Consider the following 24290-nt stretch of genomic DNA (forward strand, 5'->3'; position numbering starts at 1 on the left):
ACGTAGTTTCATTCAGCCAGGTGTCACCCATCCTATATCTGTGCATTTTATTTTTCCGCCCTAAGTGCAATACCTTACATTTCTTCTTCGTGGTCTCTGCGAATCATACAAATGGGTTTTACTGCGCCTGCGCAGTGCTGTTCGGAAACTTCTAGAATCACTGGGCAAAGTACACTTTGCAACACTTAGAAACTTTTTGGCGGTAACCCCGCCCCCCTCCTATAAAGCCCCGGTTCCCGCTCTTTTCCCCAGTTCCATTTTTCCGCCGCGCTTGGCTGTTGTTTGGAACTTCGCTCTCGTAGTTTTTTCGGAATCACTGCTTGGCTTTTGACTCGGACTGTCTTGGACTCCGTCTTTTCGCTTCCCCCCCCCCCTTCTTGACCACTTGGACTGTTGACTACGCCTTTGGACTCTGTTTTTCGGACTCGTCGTCTTCCGATATGTCGCCACCCTTCAAGAAGTGTGACGTCTGTGGGGGTAAAGTCCCTGTCCAAGACCCTCATTCGTCCTGTCTTCTTTGCTTAGGGAGAGATCATGATGCCAAGGCTTGCCAGTTATGTAAGTCCATGTCCTCCCAGGCCAGGAAAAATTGAGAGTCTCGCCTGACCTCCGCTATTGCCCAAGGGAAGATCCGGGAGGGGGACCCCCGTCCTTCGTCCGCTCCCTCTGCATCCACCGCGGCTCCTCCACCTCCTGCCCAGGCCAGTCCGGCTAGCGCTCCATCAGCCCTGCCCGCCCAGGAGAACGGGAGGTCCGATCATGCCCCCTCGAGGGCCCGGAGCGCCTCTAAGTCTAGGGCTCCCTCCAAGTCTGCCCATCACCCGGAGAGGTCTGCACAAGAGGAGGCGACGTCTTCTAAGCGGGCGACCACTGGTCATAAGCCCCGCGGGGCGGCCGCTGCTATGGATGCGAGCCCCGACAAGTTCAAAGGCGGTGACAAACCCGCCAAGGAGGGCAAATTGCCTAAGGAGCGCTCTTCGACCACCAAGGCGAGCGGCTCGGGCCCGTCCACTGCGACTCCCGATACCAGCCTCCAGGCCAAGACGGGTGCGAGGGTCACCGATAGCCCGATCCCGTTTTTCCCTCCTGACGCGCCACGGGGCTCGGTTTCCTCCAAGAAGAGGCCTTCGTCCACGATCAGTTCTACTCCGGAGGTCTCAGCTCCGAAGAAGACTAAGTCTCGGGACCATCCCAAATCCCGCCCCGAGGTCGGGACCGGCAAGGAAGATTCCAGGAGCCACCCTAAGCCCCGCTCCGAGGCCGGGACCGACAAAGAGGACGCCCGGGGCTGCCCACGCTCTCGATCCCGATCTCCACGATCTAAGGACCGCCGGCCGGCGTCCTCTGACCGACGAAGCAACAGGGGACGCTCCCCACACAAGAAGTCCGTCGCTGGGGATATCTCCACTGCTGTGGTGCGCCATCCCCCAGTCGCTGAACCATCGACGTCAGCCACCGCTTTCGATGTTCATTTTGATGAGGAGGAGGCCCGTCCCCGCGGAAGAAGATCCCCGACTCCCTCGCCAGGGAGGGACCTCGATCCCGACGAATACTTCTACGACTCGGAGTCTGACAGATTTTACATGGCTGTCCCCAGAGACGTGGCTATGCTGAAGTTCCCGTCTAGAGACCTTCGGGGTCGTGAAGGCAAGACATCTTGCGCCTCAGTGCGCCCTCGCTCTCCTCCCCGCCATGCTTCTACTCATCCCAGATCAGAGTCGGTGGTGCACACCATCCCTTCCGATTCGGAGCCGGATTTCCTTCCTGAACCCGAAGTTCCTTCGGATGAGGACGACGGGGCTGATGACATCTCCCTGAGCCTCCATCAACCTGATCCCGCTTCACCGACCGATGACGTGCGCTCCTTTGCCGAACACGTTATTAAGATGTCTCGCGCCCTAGACATCGAGCTGGCCTATCCCGAGGAAGCGGCCAGGGATCCAATCGAGCGTCGGGTGAAAGGCCGTGTACAAACCCCGCCGTCGATACCGTTTTTGCCCTCCTTGGAGTCTCTTGTTAAACGCTCTTGGGATGCTCCTGCTTCTCTCCTGGGACCGCCTCGCAAGATAGAGTCCCTCTATAGGGTGTCATCCCCCAATGCCCCCTGGCTGGCTTCCCACCCTCGCCTCAACTCCGCTATTGTTGAAGGAGCCCAACGTGCCTCTTCCCAGCGTCAGTCTTCACTCCCGTTGGACAAGGAGGCCAAGAAGGTGGATGCCCTCGCGAGGAAGGCATACGCGGCTTCGGCGTTGACTGTTAAGGCGGTGAATTATACCGCCTGTATGGGGGCTTATGTACAGACCCTCATGGAGGGAATATCCCCTGTCATCCCAGATGTCCCTGATGAGGCTCAACGCACCTTGGCGGAGATCAGAGACGAGGCACACTCGATTGGAAGCTGGCTAATTACAGCTTCCAGGAACATGGCAGAGTGCACCGGCAGAGCCATGGCAGCCTCCATCGCCCTGCGACGTCATGCCTGGCTCCGCGGATCGGACCTGAATCAGGGCGTTCGGTCCGCGATCGAAGACATGCCCATCGACGACTCGGGGCTCTTTCATACCGACACGGACGACAAGCTAAACAGGAAGTTTAGAATGAAGGCGGCAGCTAGGAAGCACGGCATGTCGGCTCCAGACTCTGCTCCGTTCCGTAAGCGGCTCCGCCCCTGGCACCACCAGCAAGGTCAGTCCCAGAGACCATTCTATCAAGACCGCCAGTTCAATCAGCAGGGCTCCCAGCGGCAGAGGTACCCGTCCCAGTCCTCTTCCTCCTCTGGTCGTCAGCCTTACCCTCCCAAATATCGCAAGGCCCGAAGGCAGGATGCTGACCAGCCTAAAAAGAGGGCGTGAAGTCCCCTTGCGCACTTCGTCTTGCCTTGCCCTTATTTTTTGAACATACTCAGGCCCTATGTCACCGTGTGGGCCTCCATCACTTCCGACTCTTGGGTCCTAACCATCGTCCGAAGGGGCTATACCCTTGAGTTCGAAGACCTCCCTCCCACCGGAGCGTTTCTTACCACTTCCCCCTCGGACACCCTTCTCGACGAAGTGCGCTCTCTCCTTCAAAAAGGGGCCGTATCTCCTTTGCCACCAGAACTGCTGTCTAAGGCCTTTTTTTCCAGGTACTTCACGGTACCTAAATCAGATGGTGGAACTAGACCCATTCTGGACTTAAGGGGACTCAATTCCTTTTTACGGTACCGACGCTTCCGTATGGTCACTCTAGCTTCTATTATGCCCTTGCTTCACCAGGACCTTTGGTTCGCAACGGTGGACTTGAAAGACGCTTACTTCCATGTGGGAATCCGGGAGTCCCACCGAAGATTTCTCGCCTTCGCCATCGGCTCCGCCGCGTACCAATACAACGTCCTTCCGTTCGGACTGGCCACGGCTCCGAGGGTCTTCACGAAGTGCATGGCCCCGGTAGTCGCCTACCTTCACCAAAGAGGCTACAGAGTCTTTCCGTACCTGGACGACTGGCTGTTGGCAGCCCCCTCGCAGGAAGAGCTTCAGGACGCCATCGGCTTCACACTGGATCTCCTGGCGCACTTGGAACTGGTCGTCAACCTGGAAAAGTCCCACCTGGTCCCAACCAAGCAGGTCCGGTTTATAGGCTCCATCCTCGACTCCGTCACTTGCACCGCATATCTTCCTCGGGACCGCTTTCAAGCTTTGACGGTCGCGGTGCAAGCCGTTCGGGCCCACAGGAGAGTGCGGGCCAGGGACGTCCAGGTAGCCCTAGGACACATGGCTTCTACTACGTTTGTCACTCCATGGGCAAGGTTGCGTCTGAGGCCCCTACAGTCGTGGTTCCTGTCGGTCTTCGACCCCATGTCGGACCCTCCCCACACATGGCTCACCGTACCGAGGCCCGTAGCCGCTTCCCTACTGTGGTGGTTGGACTCCCACAACGTCTGCGGCGGCGTACCCTTCGCCCAACCTCAGCCACAGTTGACTTTAACGACGGATGCGTCGATGGAGGGCTGGGGCGCTCACCTCTTGGACCTTTGTGTAAGAGAGAGGTGGTCCCCTCTGGAGTCTACCTTCCACATCAATGCATTGGAAATGCTGGCCGTGGAAAAAGCACTCAGAGCCTTCGAATCCAGCATCGCAGGCAAGGTGGTCCTTATCAGGACAGACAACACAACTGTGATGTACTATCTCAACAAGCAGGGGGGCACCAAGTCAACGACCCTCCTGGACATCACGCTGAGAATCTGGAATTGGTGTATCCCAAGGGGCGTCCTTCTCCAAGCGATTCACCTGCCGGGAGACGAAAACACCTTGGCGGACCGCCTCAGCAGGACCGTCTCGACCTGCCATGAGTGGAGACTCCATCCGGAGACTGTCTGCGATCTGTTTCGTCGGTGGGGCAACCCCCTGATCGACCTCTTTGCAACGGCCTCCAACAGTCATTGTCCCCAGTTCTGTTCCCGAATGCGGCACGAGAGATCCCTCGGAGACGCGTTCGCTTTCGATTGGTCCGGGGAAATGATCTACGCCTTTCCCCCGTTCCCACTGATCACCAGAGTGGTTTCCAAGATGTTGCGGGACCACGTCGACGCGATCCTGATCTCGCCGTGGTGGCCGAGGCAGCCGTGGTTCCCGTTGTTGCTCCATCTCTCCAACGACGAGTTTCTCCGACTAGAACCGCGACCGGACCTTCTCACTGTTCAGGGCGGGAGAGTCCGGCACCCGGACATCGATTTGCTCCCGATGGTGGCATGGAGACTCCATTGACTTCGCTCCCGCAGTCGGTACGGACGGTGATCCAGGCTGCACAGAAACCTGCGACGCAGAAATCCTACGCCTCCAAGTGGAGACGGTTCCTGCGTTTCCTTGATGACAAGCACCTTTCCCCGAACCAGGTTACGGTACCGGTGGTGCTGGAGTTCCTGATGACGTTGGTGGACGCGGGCTTGTGTCTCACGTCTGTGAAATGTTATTTGTCTGCCATTTGTTCCTTTTTTCAATATGATGGCTTACCTTCTTTTTTCAGGGAACCCCTTGTTAAGAACTTTCTGAAAGGGTGTAACAACCTCCTCCCACAGGTTTCTCCCCCGACACCTGCATGGAGCCTGGACGTTGTACTGCCCGCTCTCCAGTCTGGACCCTTTGAACCCTTGGCCACAACAGACTTAAGGCTACTCACTTGGAAAACAGCCTTCCTTGTGGCCATAACTTCTGCCCGCCGGGCAGGTGAACTGTGTGCTTTGCGGAGGGATGAACCCTTCCTTCGGTTCCATAAGGACAAGGTGGTTCTTCGGACCGACATTACCTTCCTCCCTAAGGTGGTGTCATTTTTTCATATGTGTCAGGACATTGTTTTGCCTTCCCTAGCCCCGAACCCATCCACCCCTGAGGAACGTAGCTTACATATGTTAGACGTCCGCAGGGCGTTGGCGTTCTATCTTGACAGAACTTCGGTTTCAAGCCGTTCCGAAAGACTCTTTCAATGTTACTCAGGACCGAAGAAGGGGCTACCGGTGTCATCCCAGAGACTGTCCAAATGGGTGGCAAACACCATCCATCTCTGTTATGAACTATCAGGCAGACCGGCACCTACCAGAATACGCTCGCATGCGACTAGGGCGGTTGCGGCGTCTTCTGCCTTCCTTGCGGGCATCCCCTTGGGGGAAATTTGCAAGGCTGCTGTCTGGTCCCAACCATTGACGTTTATAAAGCATTATAGGTTGGACACCAGGGCCAAAAGGGATGCAGCCTTTGGGAGGGCTGTGCTGGTCTCAGGGTTGCATTGATCGTTTTTTCTGAGGTGGTTTGTATAGTGTGATATAACTAATACATTTTTTCCATCCTGTGGGATGGGTTGGGTTTGGTCTCGCATTACCTTGCGCTTTCTGTCAGGATCTGTACTATCTTACCTGTGTGTACGTGATGATGTGATTAGGTCATACATGACCTTATGTCTTCTCCTCAGGTCTTGCAATATTATTGCCTATTGAGGTTTTTACACTGATAAAGACTGACTCCTGTTATTGGTTTAAAGTGCTTTATTGTTGTAATAAAAGTACCTTTGGTTTACCTTATGCTCTGGTCTCAGGACACTCCCTCCTCCTTGTACCTAAGCTTGTCAGTCTAAACCCATTTGTATGATTCGCAGAGACCACGAAGAAGAAGGACAGGTTACTCACCTGTAACGGTATTTCTTCGAGTGGTCATCTGCGAATTCATACAAATCCCGCCCATCCTCCCCTCGGTGTCCTGCTCACATTGGCTCTGTATTACATCGCCGACTTGGCGGAAAAATTTGGAACTGGGGAAAAGAGCGGGAACCGGGGCTTTATAGGAGGGGGGCGGGGTTACCGCCAAAAAGTTTCTAAGTGTTGCAAAGTGTACTTTGCCCAGTGATTCTAGAAGTTTCCGAACAGCACTGCGCAGGCGCAGTAAAACCCATTTGTATGAATTCGCAGATGACCACTCGAAGAAATACCGTTACAGGTGAGTAACCTGTCCTTCTCTGTGTTGAATTTCATTTTGTTAGCTTTGGCCCAGCTTTCTAGTCTATTCAGGTCATTTTGAATCTTGATCCTGTCCTCTGGGGTATTAGCTATTCCCCCTAATTTGGTGTCATCTGCAAATTTGATAAGTATGCTCCCAATTCTGTCATCCAGGTCATTGATAAAGATGTTGAATAGCACTGGGCCCAGGACAGAGCCCTGTGGGACCCCACTGGTCACTTCTCTCCAGGATGAAAAGGAGCCATTGTTGAGCACCCTTTGGGTTCGGCCGGTCAACCAATTACAGATCCATTTAACAGTTCCTTTGTCTAGCCCACATTTTACAAGCTTGTTTGCAAGAATGTCATGGGAAACCTTGTCAAAGGCCTTACTGAAATCAAGATATACTATATCCACAGCATTCCCTTCATCTACCAAGCTGGTAATTTTATCAAAGAAAGAGATTAGATTTGTCTGGCATGACTTGTTTCTCTGAAACCCATGTTGACTTTTTCTGATTATGGCATTGCCTTCTAGATGTTCACAGACTCTCTGTTTAATGATCTGCTCCAGAATCTTTCCTAGAACTGATGTCAGACTAACTGGTCAGACTAACTGGACTTCTCTTAATAAGGTTATACCCCTCTATTTCCACATTCCAATCATGAGACTCATCCCACCAGGTTTCAGTGATGCCTATTATATCATATTTGCTTTGTTGTACTAGGAGTTCGAGTTCATCTTGCTTATTTCCCATGCTCTGTGCATTAGTGTAGAGACATCGCAGACCATGGTTCCCTTTTACTTGCTGCCTGTGCAAGTTTTTTTTGCCTCCCACTGTTGGGTCCTTGCACTGTTTGCCTTGTTTCCTCTATGTCAGTTTGACTATTTTTGCCATCCCTTTCACCTTCCTTAATATTGTCTCCCTTCCCCTCGGAACTCAGTTTAAAGCTCTCCTGATCAAGTTCTTGAGACTGTTGGCAAAAACATTTCTTCCAACTGGCGTGAGATGCAACCCGTCTGTTGCAAGAAGTCCCTCCTCATGGAACCGCAGCCCATGATCGAAGAATCCAAATCCTTCTCGGCGGCACCATCTGCGAAGCCAGTTGTTCACATCTGCTATTTTCCTCTCCCTTCCTGGACCATGCCCTTCAACTGGCAGAAGAGACGAGATGACAACCTGTACATCCATTCCTTTCAGCTTCCTACCAATCAGCATGGGATTCTCGGGTGTGGTTTTACAAATTTCTTCCTCTGAAATATAGCCTGTAGCACCTAGTATTCATTGGCAAAGGCTGACTATGTTTATCTTCCAAGATCAGACATGATCTGGTGCCTATAGGGTATTAGGCCACTATCAATGCATACTAGTGATATATCACCCAGAGTTTGGAAGTGATTTGCCAACAAGTGATGTATTTACCAATAACTCCTCTCTTTTTTGGTGATAAGGACATAATCAAGTTCACATTTCAAAAATAATGTGACAAGTAGGAAGAAGGTTATTGTATTGGCATGGACTCTTTTCTAGTTACTTCAGAAGTTACTTTTAAAAGGCATTTTAAAACCCTTTTAGAAGAATTCTGATAGGAATTTTTCAAGGTTTTATATGCCATTCTCTTATGTGCCCTGAGCTTTTGTGTTATTGTCGTTTTAAGTAAGGAAAATGTAATAAGAAAGTAACAGCAAAAACATTTAGTATATTTGTTATCTTAAACCTTTGTAACAGGTAGTAACAACAGCTTGCAGATAAACAAGTCTTGCAGCCTCAATGGGATTTGTGCATGGGTATGTGTAAAGTTGTAGATGGGTATACCAGCAAAAAAGACTCAAATTCAAAATAATATATTAGCTTGATGCCAGCCTGCAAAGATGCTTGAAATCTCAGCTGTGAGATCTGTAAATTAATTTCTTTGAAATGAACTAACCTTAAGTATAGAAAGTTTACAAACATTCCAATTGCTCTGAAATTTAAATAACTGCCTGCACATGTAGCCTAGGGAGACTGGATTAGGAAGGGAATTCAGCTCTTAAACTAAATAGCATAAATGGATTTCTGTTTGTGAGAAGGAGTTGTGAGTGGAGATCAGACAGCAAAAAATATTGGAAGCAGCAAACACATTTTTAAATTTCATCATGTCTTTTCTTGTGATTAGTATTTATATAGCAGTTTGCATAAGTCTTAATGTGCTTTTAAGATGTTTTGCAAATAATCCTTAACATCAGCTCTGTAAGGTAGCTAAATCATTGGTGTTATACACATGTTAGACCAGAGGGGAGTCTTGCCTAAAGTCAATCACAGTGGAACTGAGATTTGAATCAGGGACTTTTTGGATAACAACTTATTTGCTGAACTGTTAACATTTCATCATTTGTAGTGCTGCATAGTAAGTTAAGCCAGTACATTTGCAAATAACAGAATAAGTGGTGGTTTTGATGCCATACACTGTACTTTTCTGTCGAGTTTCCTAGTTTAAGATAATGGTGGTAGTATTATGGTTATGTGGCTATTTTTAAATGCTCTCTGCTTTGAATTGGAGGGTGCGGTTTTTTGGTTTTGAAGTAGGCTTGATGCTACAACAAGCTTGCAGCAGTTGGTAAATAAAGATGGATTTCCTTTTGTTCGGCTGGTGCTTTGCTGTTCATTATTCTCTACTTACTTCCCAGGGAGTGGCAGCTGTTTCTGATGTTCAGCACTCGATCAGTTGTAGACAGCTCCCAATTTGGTTAATATACTTGTGGTGGAAAGTTGGGTGCGAGAGACCGTAATACAGCCCTTCATTATTATTCAATTCTCTCTAGAATTAACTTTTCAGGAGAAAAAAAGAATTTCTTATTCTGAAATATTTAAATAGTGTGTACTTTTTGTGTGCATATGTAGCACATCTTATTAGGATTTTTTTCTCCCTTTTAGCCTATTAAGACTGGCAGAAAACATACATTTAAAAATTTAATGTGCTGTGCATAAAGGATAGATGCAAGAGTGGAAACAAAATTGTTGTTGAGTATGTATGTGTATTCATGGAAATGCCTATTTTCAAAATGTTTAGTAGCTCAAAAATGGCCTCAGGCGAACTGCTGCAGTGGATGAGAAATTTTAAGTCTTCTCTTTAAAAGCATGCAAGTTGGGAGAGTACATTTCAAACAAGCCTTTTATAATCTAAAAATTATAATCCATCCTCTCTGTTGGTTTCTTTGCATGGTTAGCATTTTGCTTGTGAAAACAAGCCAAGACATTACAAAACCATGAATCATAGAGGGGAAATACATTTTTACTTAGTAAACTGTTTAGCTATATGTGGTAGCTTGTTAATAGTATGGTTGTCTTTGCTTTACATCTGCTTTCTAGAAGTGCTACTTGATTACTTTTTCCTTTCTTCAGATTCATCCTCAAAAAGCCAAACACTCTGTTAGCCTACATTCGTTGTGTCCTACATTTGTCACTATCTGTCTTTTCTTCAGCCTCTCTTAAACGGCATCTAGTTTTGGGAAACAGCAAAACCCATGAGGATCCAAATACACTGGGCACTGTTTACATTTTCATATGCCCATCTCTGTTTGCTGTAATGTATAAATTACCTTTTCAGTATTGTTTTTCACTATACAGACTGAAGATGATGTGAGTTGTAGCCTCTAAACACCTGGAGGGGATCAGGGTCAGGAAAGACTGGCATAACTAATCTGCTAACCACATGCAAAGAATATCTTCCTTTCTTTATAATGTAGATGCCTTAGATCAAAGTAAGAGCTCTGGTGCATCAGAGATGCTGTTTCTAAATGTGGAGGGGATCATTCTGCCAGTGTTAAGCATTTTTTAAAATTGCAGAGTCCCATTGTGTTTAACTGAGATAAGTGCATGATTAAATTCTGTTGAAATCAAGGGGTCATGAAATTGCTTAACATTGGTTGGTTTGTGACTATAGAATGTATTGTTGCACAGTTTCATGGGGGGGGGGGCAGCTTGATGCAATGGATCGAACATTGGACTAGGACACTGGGAGATAAGGGTTCGAATCCCAGCTCAGCTATGGAAACCCACCAGATGGCTTTGGACAAGTCAATTTTCTCAGCCTTGGGGTGGCAGTGGCAAGCCCTCTCTGAAAAAACTTGCCAAGAAAAACCCAGGTCTTACGATCTCCATCAGTTGGAAACTGCCTGAATGCAGCAAATTCAGAATCTCAGTGCATCAAAGAGTCCAATGTGTTGAAACAGCAAACAACTTTATTGAGAACAGATAATCAGAAATTTACCATTCAGTGTTTAAGACAGAATTGGCCACATAAACCAAACCAAACAATACAGTTGTCCCTCCATATTCGCTAGGGTTAGGGGAACAAGACCCCCGTGAATATGGAAAAACCGCAAATAACAAAAACACTGTTTTTACCTGAGAGGACACCTCTCTAGAAATCTCTAGGTCCTCCAGTGCAACTCTGTGGTCAATGTCCAACATACACTGACCATAGAATGGCACTGGAGTAGCTACAAATGGTCTTTCAGTGCAACTTTTCGTTAAAGTTGACCACAGAGTTGCACTGGAGGACCTAGACAGTCCTAGAGAGAACATATTAATGAAATCCGTGAATAATCAAATCTGCAAATATCAAAGCTGCAAATATGGAGGGATGACTGTACATTAAAACCCCCAAACCTTAAACTTCACCCTCCACTGCTTGGTACCAAAACTAGTACCCACCTCCAATTCCCACAGTCTGTCCCCCAATGTTCACCAACCCCCCTTCCCATCTTTCTCACCAGCAATATCTCTCCCTGTCTCTAACTTTCTCACCCCCCCCCCTTTCTGTTACTACCAGACACCAACTCTACCAAACCTACATCCCACACATTCCAACAAGACCTATCATTCCCATAACTATTTCAGCCAGCTGCAACTGATCCGCCCTTACTAACTAACCTACCCATAAGTCCCAGCAAAAAAAAAACAACCAACCCAAAGCAGTTACCCACATTTACAAGCAAACAAAACATAAACTTAGCAAAATTCATTATTATTACAGAAAGGAAAACCTACACCACCTTCTTAACACAGAAACATGCCTAGCTTCTAAGATCAGATGGGATCTGGTGCCTTTAGGGTATTTAGGTGGCTCTGCTTTTATTACACTTACCGATTCCTAGAATTTTTCAGTCACATTTAGATCCAAATGAGCACAAGAGGAAATGTTAAGAGAGCCATTATCGAGAGGGCTTGTAGCTCAGTAGCAGTGCTTTGTAAGCTTTGCAAGGCTATCGGAAACCCTGAGGAGCTGAAGTTACTCAGAACTAGATTAGACATGGGGAACCGTGAACCCATAGATCAGATTTAGCCACTGTATTTTGAGGTTCCAAAACAGCTTCTTTTTTAACAAAAAGATGGCTGAACTTGACAAAACTTCCCTTCTAGTCTGCCAAAGTGGCTCTTGCGAAGGAACACTGTGGCCCACCAGAGCTTCAAAAATTGTGGCATGTGGACCTTCAGGCTCTGATTCATACACACCCTGATATGCATGAAAGGCTATTCCTAGATATGCCAACTTTTATTCATTTTAATAGTGTCATTTAGCGGTGAAAACTGAGGGGTTTTTGTTGCTCCTGCTGTTATGCTCTGGTTATGTTTTTTAAAAAACAACAACAACCAAAACATGCGTTGATCTGCTCCATTGCCCAGGGCTGTGGAGTCGATATCCCAAATCTTCAACTGCAGCTCCTTCATTTTTCCACTGTGCAACTCCAACTCCTTCATAAATGGCAAAAGTATATTAAATGATACTAAGAAATTTAGTGTAGTGAAATGATAGCACAAAAAATTTCATCGCCATAACATGAATCATCAGGCGTCTTAAATTGATAGAACATAAAATTTATGTGATTAAATTTTCTGAACAAGAAAACTTCTCTAAATTTCCGTGAAAGTAAATATGCAACAAATTAGGCAGTTAATATTATAAGCTTTTGTTTTAAAGCATGAGTCAGAGTCCGTTCATTTCTACCGACTCCACCCAAAATTACTTCCGACTGCGAACAACCCTGCTGATGATATTTCTTAACCTGGGATAAATATATAAGCTACCCAGAAATGACTACTGTATTAGATTTTTGTTTGTTTGTCTGTAAACAGGCCTTGAAAGTGGAAGTTCCTCGCTGCTTTGCTGGAAGAAACTGCATGAATGAATTGAACTGCAATGCACTGCAACATGCTTTAATACGGATGTGTAAATTTATCTTTCTAATAAAGAAAAACAAGTTCTGGAGTGAGGCAGTGCAGAGACTCCTGTACTGACTGTTCTGATTGGGCAGGTTTTGTTGACTCCTACTGGGGTTGTGTGTGTGTGTGTGTGATAGAGAGACTGTGTGTCAGTGATACAACCAGTATACTCCATTGCCTCAAAGTTAATTATCCTGCAGTGCAGATGTGGCCAAAACGTAACACAGTTCTGGTTTCTGAGTGTCTCATCTGGTAGTATGTCTCGATGCTCTATTCCCCACTGTTAAGGCTGATGCCTAGTTTTTCAAAAAAGACAGATGTGTTGGTACTTCCATTAAAAATTCAAAAAGGAGGAAAATTTAAAAAGTGAAAATTAGCTGGAGTGGGAAGGAAGGGAGGAGCACTAAGGAAAAGCTGCAGCGCTGAGTCTGCAGAAATGAATTCTGCTGGGTTGTCTGTCTCAGATCTGTGAACTAAAATTATATGAAGCAAAAATATTCTGTAGCTAGATAGCAAAGAGAAGGTGCATATTTTGTAAGTTTTCAGATAAGTAGTTGAGTTAGTCTCCTGCAGCTGTCAGTATACCCTTAATGTGTGCTAAATTGCCTTTTCTTCTGAGACCAGGAGAAATGTGAACTTGTAATATAAAATGCACCTGACTTTATGTTCCCGGCTGCTATTAGATACACACACACACCTCTTATTCTTAAATCAGTTTCAAAAGCCACCTTGAGTCCCTTCCTGAGAGAAAGGCAGCATAGAAGTGAAATGAAATGAAATAATTAAATAAATGAATAAAATGTGTATGAAGGGGAAACTACTATGGGCTGTCATACATGTATCAGTGATTTATTCTGTGCTAGAGGGCTAGCTGGCAATGAACAAATACGTTGTGTTCAATTTCTGATCTTTACATTTGTTTCATACTTTTTCTGCTTCACTTTATGGATTGTTTTCAAAAATCTGCACAGATTCATACATTTTATGTGCATTTTCCTTATATTTTAGTGTGTGTGCACACAGGCATATGCACATTCTATGGTTCTTTGATTCTATGATTTTTTTCAAGCACTTTTCTCTGATGTATTTTTTATATTCTTTTTACTATTTCTACACCTATTTCATTGGGAGAACTGCATTGCAAATATTGGAGATATGTGAATATTGAAGTGTAGTTGCATTTTGATACGTACAGACATACCTCGCTTAACGTCTCTGATAAAGAAGCTTCATTTTACAAGGTCTTGTTAAATGCTGCTTCTTTTCTCTCCTAATCCTTTTTCTAGCTACAGCTCTTTTAGCAGCATCTGCATTGGAAGGAAGGTAAAGGAATGTTGGAAAAACACAGGCTGCATCCACTTCAAAATTAATACAATTTGACTGTCAGGCTCCTGCTTGCAGGCCCCCTCTTCCAACAAAAGACTGTGCTTTAAAAGTAACCGCTTTATTGAAAAAAGTGATACATACAACAGAAGTGACTTTTTTGTCAGGAATGAAGATGTATAGTAACATATGGTTTATATATACTTTATATAGTCCCCCAAAGCAAACCCACCCCATCAAGCACAAAAGCAAATTAATTGGATGACTCTTTCCCGCGCAGTGAGGAACCTCCTCCTCAATGATGTAATGTCCTCCAGTCCGGGATCTTTGACAAGTTCTCAAAACAATTAAGTTCCCACAGGGCATTATCTCCTCATAGCACCTGTGACCTTGAAGCATAAACATTCCCCACAACTAGACTAAGTAATAATGAACCTTAACAGCCTATGAGTATAATCAAGCATAGTTATATATCCCATCATCCCACAACCCAACATATATAGCAGCATCTAAAATATAATAGCAGCAGCATATTAAAGTATACTGAACACATTAACATAACATCCTGTAAGCAATAGGCACTTTATAGTTCAGTTCCCCCTCCCATCACAGGGTAACTAACAAGCAAGCACAGCGTCTAACAATTAGTCTACCACATTCTAGTATATTCCATTAACCCATTATAACACTGAACCCACTACTGTCTTAACCTAATAATATTTAAACAAAACCCTAAACTTATAACCCTCATGACAGAAACCCCAAATGAATAAATGAATGCAGGTGATTTCTGAAAGGGACACCACTCTAACTGCCATGGCTCAATGCTGTGGAATTCTTAGATTTGTAGTTTTGTGAGATATTTAACCTTATCTGTCAGAGAGCTCTGGTACCACAGAAACTACAAATACCAGGATTACATAGGAAGAAGCCATGCCAGTTGAAGCCATGTCAAACTGCATTAATTCTGTAGTGTGGCAGCTGCCACAGATCTTCTTTGTCAGGTTAAGCAGCATATCTGCAGTAAACAATGAAATAAAAGCTTAAGATGGAAAGCATGAGATTATGTACTAAGCAGTTCCACTGTGCCTCTGTGTACCTTCCTAGAACAGGTAAGGTGAACAGCAGCTGTCTCCAGAATCCCTTATTGAGCGTGTGTGGATAGCAATACACAGAAAAGGGAAAGGAGTTAAGTCTTCCTCACCAGCTAATCTCCTTCACCACAGCATATTAAAAATGCATTGATCTATAACTTTGGCCACCAAAATGGAAATCATAAGAAAAGTGGATGCTGGTGAAAGGAAAAAGTCATCCATGAATGTTTTTTTGAGAGAGGCTTTCCGGTGGTTGTTGGAAGGTTCCAAATGTTTGTCTTTGCCTATGCAAAGAACAGATTGTTTCATTTCACATGTGCTGGGTTTTTGTTGTTGTTGTTGTTGAGTGCCTTCGTTTCCAGCTCTGTATGAGGTTTTCTTGGCAAGTTGCATTGAAGGGGATTTGCCACTGCCATCCTCTGAGGATGAGAGAGTGTGACTTGACCAAGGTCACCCAGTGGGTTTACATGGCCAAGCCAGAGTTCAGATTCAGATCTCCAGAGTCCAGTGCTCAAACCACTACACAACGCTGGCTCTCTTCAGCCAATTCATTCGATTCAGTTCAGTTAAGCAAACTGTTAGCTTACTGAAAATTGTTGGAAGTGCTCTTTCTTTTGTAAAGAAACCTATCCCTCTATTTTTCTGTATTATTTCTGCCTCTGATACCAAATTTTTGTTAAGGAAGTAACACATCTACTTTGTTAACTGATATATACCTGTAAATTGGTTTCAGAGCTGCAAAACTTATTTAAATGAAAATAAAACTATTCCCCATCCCTGATGCCATAGCCACTTTTATGTTTTACACTTTATATTGTAGGATTGGCCTCAGGTTTTATAGTAATCTTTTGCATTGTTGTCAGGGGTACAGTCACTTTCTACTACTTTGTGTGTGCTCATCTGTACCATAGAATCCTAGAATCATAGAGTTGGAAGAGACCGCAAGGGCCATCCAGTTCAACCCCCTGCCATGCAGGAAATCTCAATCAAAGCATCCCTGACAGATGGCCATCCAGCCTCTAAAGAAGGAGACTCCACTACACTCCAAGGGAGTTTGTTCCACTGTCAAACAGCCCTTACTGTCAGGAAGTTCTTCCTAATGTTGAGGTGGAATCTCTTTTCATGTAGCTTGCATCCATTGCTCTGGATCCTAGCCTCTGGAGTAGCAGAAAACAAGCTAGCTCCCTCCTGCAATGGCAGGGGGTTGGACTGGATGGCCCTTGTGGTCTCTTCCAACTCTATGATTCTATGATTCCTCAATGTGACATCCCTTCAAGTATTTAAACAGGGCTTATCATATCACCTCTAAACCTTCTCTTCAGGCTAAACATCCCCAGCTCCCTAAGTCATTCCTCATAGGACATGGTTTCCAGATCCTTCACCATTTTGGTCGCCGTCCTTTGGATACGCTCCCATTTGTACACTTCCTTAATTTCTTCAATTACAAATGATCTTCATAGTCTTCGTCTATGATAGCATATGTAAAAGAAGGGGAAACCACTGCTGAAATAGTGTTTTGCTTTCATTATTTATTTTCCATTTCTGTTGGTTGCTTCTTTTTCAGGTTGCAACATAATACACAAGGGGACTGCTTTCATATTTAAAATTAAAACGTTGGTTTTCTTGTTAAAGTGATGGCTGTTAGGAAGGCTTCCCACTTCCCTTTTCCCCTGAGAATACTTCTCTATAGAAGAGGAACTTTTGGATGTGCTTTTATTTTATCTTTGCTCAGTGGTACAAACCTATCCAGCCCTTGTGTTTCCCACATTGCTAAAAACTGAGAATGCTTTTTCTCCACACTGCTGGAACTTGAGAACAAACAGTGAAAAGACGGCACACTTTTCTCTATAAAAATGCTTCCTCTTCTTGTATACTGGATGATCAACTAAAAAATATTTCCCGTAGTCCATGCACAGTCTTCACTGTGGTTTATGTATTCCTGGAATTCTTCCTTTTTGTTGCATGCATTCAAGTCGTTTCCAGCTTTAACCTCATATCATGGTTCTTTCACATGTTTTACCGTAACAACACCTAAAACTTTTCCTGAAGCAAAGCATAGAGGCTTCCTGAGAGGTTCAGTGTTCCCTTTCTAAGAAAGGGTTTGTGACCTTTCTAAGCATTTGAGACAAACTGCATCTCAAAGGTAGTAGCTTTTTGTCTTGCAAATGGAATTTAAAGTTTATTTGCTGGACCGAATCTCCCAGTATCCTCATCGCCAGAAGGAGGAGAGGCACACCTGCATGAATACTCTTCCATACTATCTACAACTACATCATCTTGAACAAATGCAGGGCTATGACTTACATTGTCAATTTTTCTTTCTTTCTGTTGTATCATTTTTAACAGCTTAGTCTGATGAAGAAGTCAGTGGAGCTTCAAAAGCTTGCAACATGTGTAATGTGCATTTTGTTTGGCCCAATAAAGGTGTCACTGTTTTGTAGATTTTGGATGATACTGTACTTTTCCATATCATGGGGTTTCTTGGCAAAATTTCTTCAGCAGAGGTAAACCATTGCTTTCCTCTGAGGCTGAAAAAGTAACTTACCCAAGGTCACCCAGTCAGTTTCTATGTCCGAGCAAGGATTTGATCCTTGGTCAACTGTAGTAACTGCAGTACTGAATGCCAACATTTATTATTTTTATTAGAATACTAAAAATGTTTACAACATGTACTTCCTCTACATTGTGTAAATTTAAGCATGGAAGGCACTAAAAACTGTTGATGCATTTAATTTAGAAACAAAGTGTTCGTGATGTGCTGTGGTCATCCACTCATCTATCTCCAACAGAGTTTAATCTTTTCCCACTGAGGTCATGGCGGGTACTACTTAATTTAATTTCAGACTGAAATAAATCTGATTCAAAACTGCTTCATATTCTCTTTCATGAAAAAGTTCTGTTTCTGTGGATCCAGGAAATTTCAGTTCCTTCACTAATTGTTGTTGTTATCTGCTGTCAAGTTGACTTTGCTTATGGCGACCCTATAAATGTGAGTCCTGCAAGTCACCTTGTTATCAGCAACCTTGCTCAGGTCTTGCAAATTCAGGACTTTGGCTTCCGTGATTGAGTCTATCCATCTATACAGTGGTCTTCTTCTTTTCTCGCTGCCACCACGTTGCCAAACATTGTTGTCTTTTCTAGTGAGTTTTTTCTCTTCATGATATGTCCAAAGTACAACAGTCTCAGTTTAGTCATCCTGGCTTCTAGGGAGAGTTCAGGCTTGATTTGATCTAGGGACCCATTTATTTGTCTTTTTAGCAGTCCAAAGTATCTGTAGAACTCTTTTCTAGCACCACATTTTAAATTAATTGATTTACTTCATTGTCTAGGGTTCACAATCATGCATAGAAATAGGAAGTATGATGGCACGAATAATCCTAAGTTTAGTATTTAATACCTTGGCACTTCAGGATCTTGGCTAGTTACTTCACAGCTGCCTAGTTGTATTGGATCAGATTTTTCTCAACTTGAAATGGAATTGATAAGAAGTGCAATGTGTGAGTGAACCTAAAGGTACTACAGCTTCAGGAAATTAAAGTTAAACTGTTGATATAAAACATATCATGTACAGCTCTCTTTAGGCCTTCAAATCACCTGTCAACTTATGGCAACGCTATGAATGACATAGGGTTATCTTAGACAAGGAAGGTACAATTGACCTTCTGTTGTCTCGGGGGAGCCATTCCGGACTCCCCCATGAAAATGGTGATTCGCCTATATTCAAGCCCATAGGCTTAAATGGGACGCATGCCCGCGAATGCGCACAGGGTGCACACCACGGGGGCGCTCCCCAGTGATAATAACGGAGGTGGCCCCTCCGTAAATATTCAAGATCGCAGACTTCAAGTCTGCGAGAAAGGAGGGGTGACTGTATATGTGTTCTTTTAGATGTAGCCATTTGCTTCCTTAAATTTTTTTTTAAAAATACACATAAATGCTTAGAATGCTTTTGAATATAACATTGAAACCAAATATGCTAACTCTGATAACATTATTGAAAAGGGGGGATTGGAAAATTTTCCAGTTCTGTTTTTTGGGGAAAACCCACATCATAGTTTTGAGCCTACAGGAGATAAGAAGCTCTCTTTGTACTACATTAGACTATTTCTCCAGCTCTTATTGCCAGGCAGTGACCTTCTGGATTCTTGGCAAAGCAAGCTCTTGCCCATCACACAACCCTCTTAACAAAATGTATTCCTTGATGATACAGGAGAGAGCATGTCTTTTTCTTTGTAACTGTTCTTGTTGTTGTTGTTAACTGCCTTCAGGTTGATCCCAACTCATGGTGACCCTTTGGATGAAACATCTCCACAGCCTCTGACTTCCACTATTTTGCTCAGGTCTGGCAGGCTCAGCCCATGACCTCCCAGATCATGTATTTTCATCTGACTTGTGATCTTTCTCTATTTCTATTTCTACTACTAATACTTTTGCTAGCATTATTGTTGTTTTCATTGAGGCATGCCTTCTCATGACATGAACAAAGTACAACAGCCTCACTTTAATCATCTTGGCTTCCAGGAAGATTTCAGGCTTGATCTGTTCTAGGACCCTTGTCTTTCTGGCTATCCACATCATCCTCAGCACTCTTCTCCTGTACCACAACTCAAATGAATTGATTCTCCTCCTATCAGCCCTGTTAACTGTCCAGCTCTTGCATCCATACATGATGATGGGGAATGCAGTGGCTTGTACGATACTACCTTAGCTGTTCTGTTGTATAGCTTTGCTCTTTAGGGTCTTTTCTAGTTCCTTCATAGCTGCCCTCCCCATGCTTAGTCTTCTTCTGATTTTTAACTGTAGCTTGAGACAAAGCATATAACCAAAAACTGATGTCCTACCTGAGTGAACACAACAAAGCCAGCTGGATCTGTGTGTTGAAGGGAGCAAAGAGGGTCAGCACTGAGGATGAGGTAATGAACTTGCAGCAGGTGGAAATATGGGTGGCAGACTGAACCACAGAGGGAGAGGAGGTCTTTGGAAAGGGGGAGAGGAAGGAAACCCATCTGTATGGGTGTGTCTAGGGCAGAGTTCATGTTCCCCAGGGAGACATTTCTTGGAAGATGATAGAACAGCTGGAGTGGGGAGTGGGAGGAGGAGAGATAGGTGTGGAAATGTGATACAAGTTCTAGCTATTAAGTTGGGAGGTTATTTTTCATGCATATTCTATTCACATGATATTTATTAGGGGTGAAGGGTGCGTAAGTAAACTTTTTGTTTCTCCTTTTGGAAAGCAAAATAGACATTTACACTTGGAATGCAGGCATGGCTGGGAAAATATTGCACAGCGTATGTGTTCCAGTAGTTAATTTCCACTCCAGAAACTGAATGGGATTGGTATGTTTTCTGCTAAAACTGCGTGCTGCTTTTTATATTGTATATTTATATTTTGGTGTTGTTGTGTGCCTTCAAGTCATTTCTGATTTATGGTGGCTCTTAAGCTAGCCTATCATGGGTTTTTCTTGCCAAGTATCTTCGAGGGGGAGTGTGTGCCATTGCCATCTTCTGAGATCAAAAAAGTGTGACTTGCCCATGGTCACCCAGTGGGTTTCCATGGTTGAGCTGGGATTTGAACCCTGGTCTCCCAGTGTCCTAGTTCTCGTGGTGCAGTGATTAAATATCGATACTGCAGCCACAACATTGTGAGTTCACAGATTGTGCTGAGTTCACTATTAAGCGGTATAGAAATGTAAATGCTATTACTATTGCTATTGCTAGTCCAATAGTTAAACCACTACACCAGGCTAGTGTGTGTGTGTGTGTGTGTGTGTGTGTTTGTTTGTTTGTTTGTTTGTTTATTATTTCAAGGGTTTATATCCTGTCTTCTTCCCACAATGGGATTCAAGGCAGCTATATATATATTTATATATGCTTATTCCTCTTTGTTCTTCCTTTCTGGCATGTAAGGAATGGACTCTATCTCTTCAGTTCAAAAAGTACCTAAACTATCTTATTTTGCTAGTGAATATAAAAAGATAGAAATTGTTTCTTGCTCAGTTTCTCAGAGAGGGATTGAAAGGTTTGGGGCAGGAAGTAACTTTGGGTACTTTCCAGTGGCTCACAAGAGTCTCTGATAAACATTGCCCCAGGGAAATGTGAAGTTAGTGACAATTGTTTTATTCCATGTGTGAATTATTTGCCCCCTGGTGAATTCACAGCTGCTGCTCCATTGTTCTTGTGCAGACATACATGGAATGAGATACCCACAGAAATACATGGAATGGGATACAAATGATGGCTGAGTTGGCAGCACTTTTCTCTAATGGAGCTCACAGGTTGTTAGTAAATCTCCAGATTGAGCAAGAAGAAAGCTATATATTGACTGTATGAAAGCTATCTCAAGTAACACCTGCTCTTCATCTGTATGTTCAAAAAGCTCCAGATTTTATACATGGGAAAAGAGTCCCAATTTCTGTTTTCAAAGGAGTAATCCAGAAGGATCCCCCACCCTAATTTTTTTGCACCTTTATTCATAATATTAATATTAGTATTCAGGAGTTACAGTCAAAGTGCTAACATACTTTATCCATAGTACACTATATAATTACTAGGATTGTTTTGTTTTGGTGCAGTCATTCATCTTTCCCTCACTTGATCTCTGTTGAGATAGATTTCATTTTGGGAAATACTATGGGAGGCTAGTGGACTGCATTAGCTTCTCCCAGGAGCCCTGGGGGCATATCTGTTCCTGCAAAAAATAAGCTTTTGTCCCCAAATGCCCCTAAATACCCTCTAGGTGACATGAGAACATTCTCACCATGTTTTGAGGCCTTCCTGGGTTTCTAGAAGGCATTTTGGGTCATTTTAGGAGCTTTGGTGGCACAGCAGTTAAAAGCTGATACTGCACCCACAACTGTTGTAAGTTCGTAGAGTTCCTAGAGGATGGCTCCAAGGTCCACTCAGCCTTCCATCCTTTCAATAAAATGAGTACCCAGCTTGTTGGGAGCAATTGGCTTACACATTGTAAACCACTTAGGAAGTACTAATTCACTGATAAGCAGTATAGAAATATACATACTATTGCTATTACTATTGCTATTTTGAGGCAAAATAATTGTTTTTGAAACATTTTGTAAAAATTTGGTTTGACCCTTGGAGAGTCCAGAAGGGTCCAGATATGGTGGAAATGCTGTCCACGCCTCATAGAGATCGTTTTGGGGCATTTTGAAGCAAAAACAGTTTTGACTCCTTAAGGAATCTGGGAACCACAAAACCAGCACTGGGCCACATGCAGCCCACACAGTGCCCACCCCAATTTCAACTGACCTGGGATGAATGAAAAATCCTTGGAAATGCTGGGATTTCCCAAGAATTACTTTGAGATGAAGATAATGTTATGTGGATCTTCAAAATAGAATCAGTTTGTAGAGGAACAAAACCTGGGACTTTTCAGAGTACATGGGACTTCTCATCTGAAGGGGCTCATGGTAATTCTTCAAATTAACAGATTGTCTTTGATTTCACTTACTACTGGTGAAGTTTTACCATTTTAAATTCTTTATTCTTTTGCTGGTATTTTGAATCTTGTAGAATTTTGACTTTTCTCAATTCTCTTGTTTTTTATTTTGTTTTGGCAGTGAGATGACCATTGAGTGCCCAGTGGAGAAATAAGAATAGGTCAGGGGAAATGGTAAAGGAACTGTGACAAGCCAGGCAATCTTTACATTCTAGGACATGTTCTACACTTACATGCTTCCAAAGCCATCTCCATATTAAAGTGGACTGGAAGGGACATAGGGCTGAATCCAGCATTTCAGGATTGAAATTGCTTACTGTTAATATGGATTGAAGGCTGAACCTAGCCTTATGTGAGAATACATGTGTTCATGCTCATTCCCTTCACCACTGCCACCACCGCCCCACCACCCACACCTGCCAGATCTATTATGGAGGGGCTCCCAATCCCCTGGAGCAGATTATTATGGGGTGAAAGGAGGGGAGAAGCAGCCTTGTCTTTTCCCACTTGTGGAAGGACACATTTGGATTTAAAACTGAAGCTACATATTAGAAAAATTCTGTCTGCACAGGCCAAATAAAACATCTTCCCCTGTCCTGTCTGCAGAAATTTTGGACAATGCATGGCCCAAGCCCCGGTTCTGATACGAACAATCTAGACAACTGTTCAGCACCAAACCTGGGTATACCCCCCTTAAGTCAGTTAAATAAACTCACAGTCTGCCTCAGATCTTCTGGAGCCCTCTGTTGTGACACATGGTGGCTGTTTAAAATGCATTCCACTGTACTGATGCCACCACCATCATTAGTAAGAGTTGCTCACTGTGAGGTCAGAACAAGGCAGCCAGCCATGTGATTGACACTGGATGCCTCGATCTGATGTGACCCTTGCCAGTGGAAGCAGGGGCAGGTGGTACAATGGGACATGCACGCAGACAGCTGCCCAGTGTCACAGCGGAGAGCCTCAGATAACGGGAAGCAACTCTGGAGCCAGAATAATCCTGGCTGCAAAACCCCCACCCCAGTGTTGTAGCCTGTACAGACAGGGAAGAAGAATATTCACATGTGCTTGGAATCTTAGAGGACTTTTGTTATCCAGCGGGTCAACTATAAATATGCTGCTTCTCCAATAGGTACACTTACAGCTGTTCTGAACATGGTATTGTTAGATAAAAAGAAGAACCCAGCTACACACATTTTTTGGGCTCCATTAATTTCTGAGAGTAGTGAAAGCCCTGGGGATCCATGCAAAGGTCCTCTGCCTTCAGGTACTTTTGTTGTTGTTAGCTGTCCTTGAGTTGACTCCGACACATGGAGACCCTGTGGATGAGACACCTCCAAGATTCCCTATCCTCCACTGCTCTGCTCAGGCCTTGCAAACCCATGCCAGTGGCCAACCTGAATGAGTTCATCCATCTGGCATATGGTCTTCCCCTCTTTCTTCTACCTTTTCCTAGCATCTTTATTTTCTCTAGTAATCCATGCCTTCTCATTAAGTGGCCAAAGTACGACAGTCTTAGGTATATCATCGTGACTTCCTCATTCACAAATAGAAGAAGCAGGTCTTTGTGAGCCTTTGTGCCAAGGATGTGTGCTGCTTCCATTTCATTTTGGTTTGGGGTATAGTCTGCAACCAGTACTTGAATTTCATTGCCTTCAGATCTTGTGGATTGCTTCTGTTACATAGGAGAAATCAATGGCAGGATGCACTGTTCAGACCAGGAGCATAGGACATAGAGAGAAGGAATTTTAT

General features: G+C 44.3%; 1 protein-coding gene across 10 annotated transcripts in view; it reads left to right on the forward strand.

The window, feature by feature from the left end:
• AKT1 (AKT serine/threonine kinase 1) overlaps positions 1–24290 on the forward strand; it is a 161438-nt gene that overhangs the window by 76124 nt on the left and 61024 nt on the right. The window lies entirely within an intron of this gene.

The sequence above is a fragment of the Sceloporus occidentalis genome, unplaced genomic scaffold, assembly GCF_023333645.1.
Source record: "Sceloporus occidentalis isolate IW3139 unplaced genomic scaffold, rSceOcc1.0.p SCAF_4, whole genome shotgun sequence".
Classification (NCBI taxonomy): Eukaryota; Metazoa; Chordata; class Lepidosauria; order Squamata; family Phrynosomatidae; genus Sceloporus; species Sceloporus occidentalis.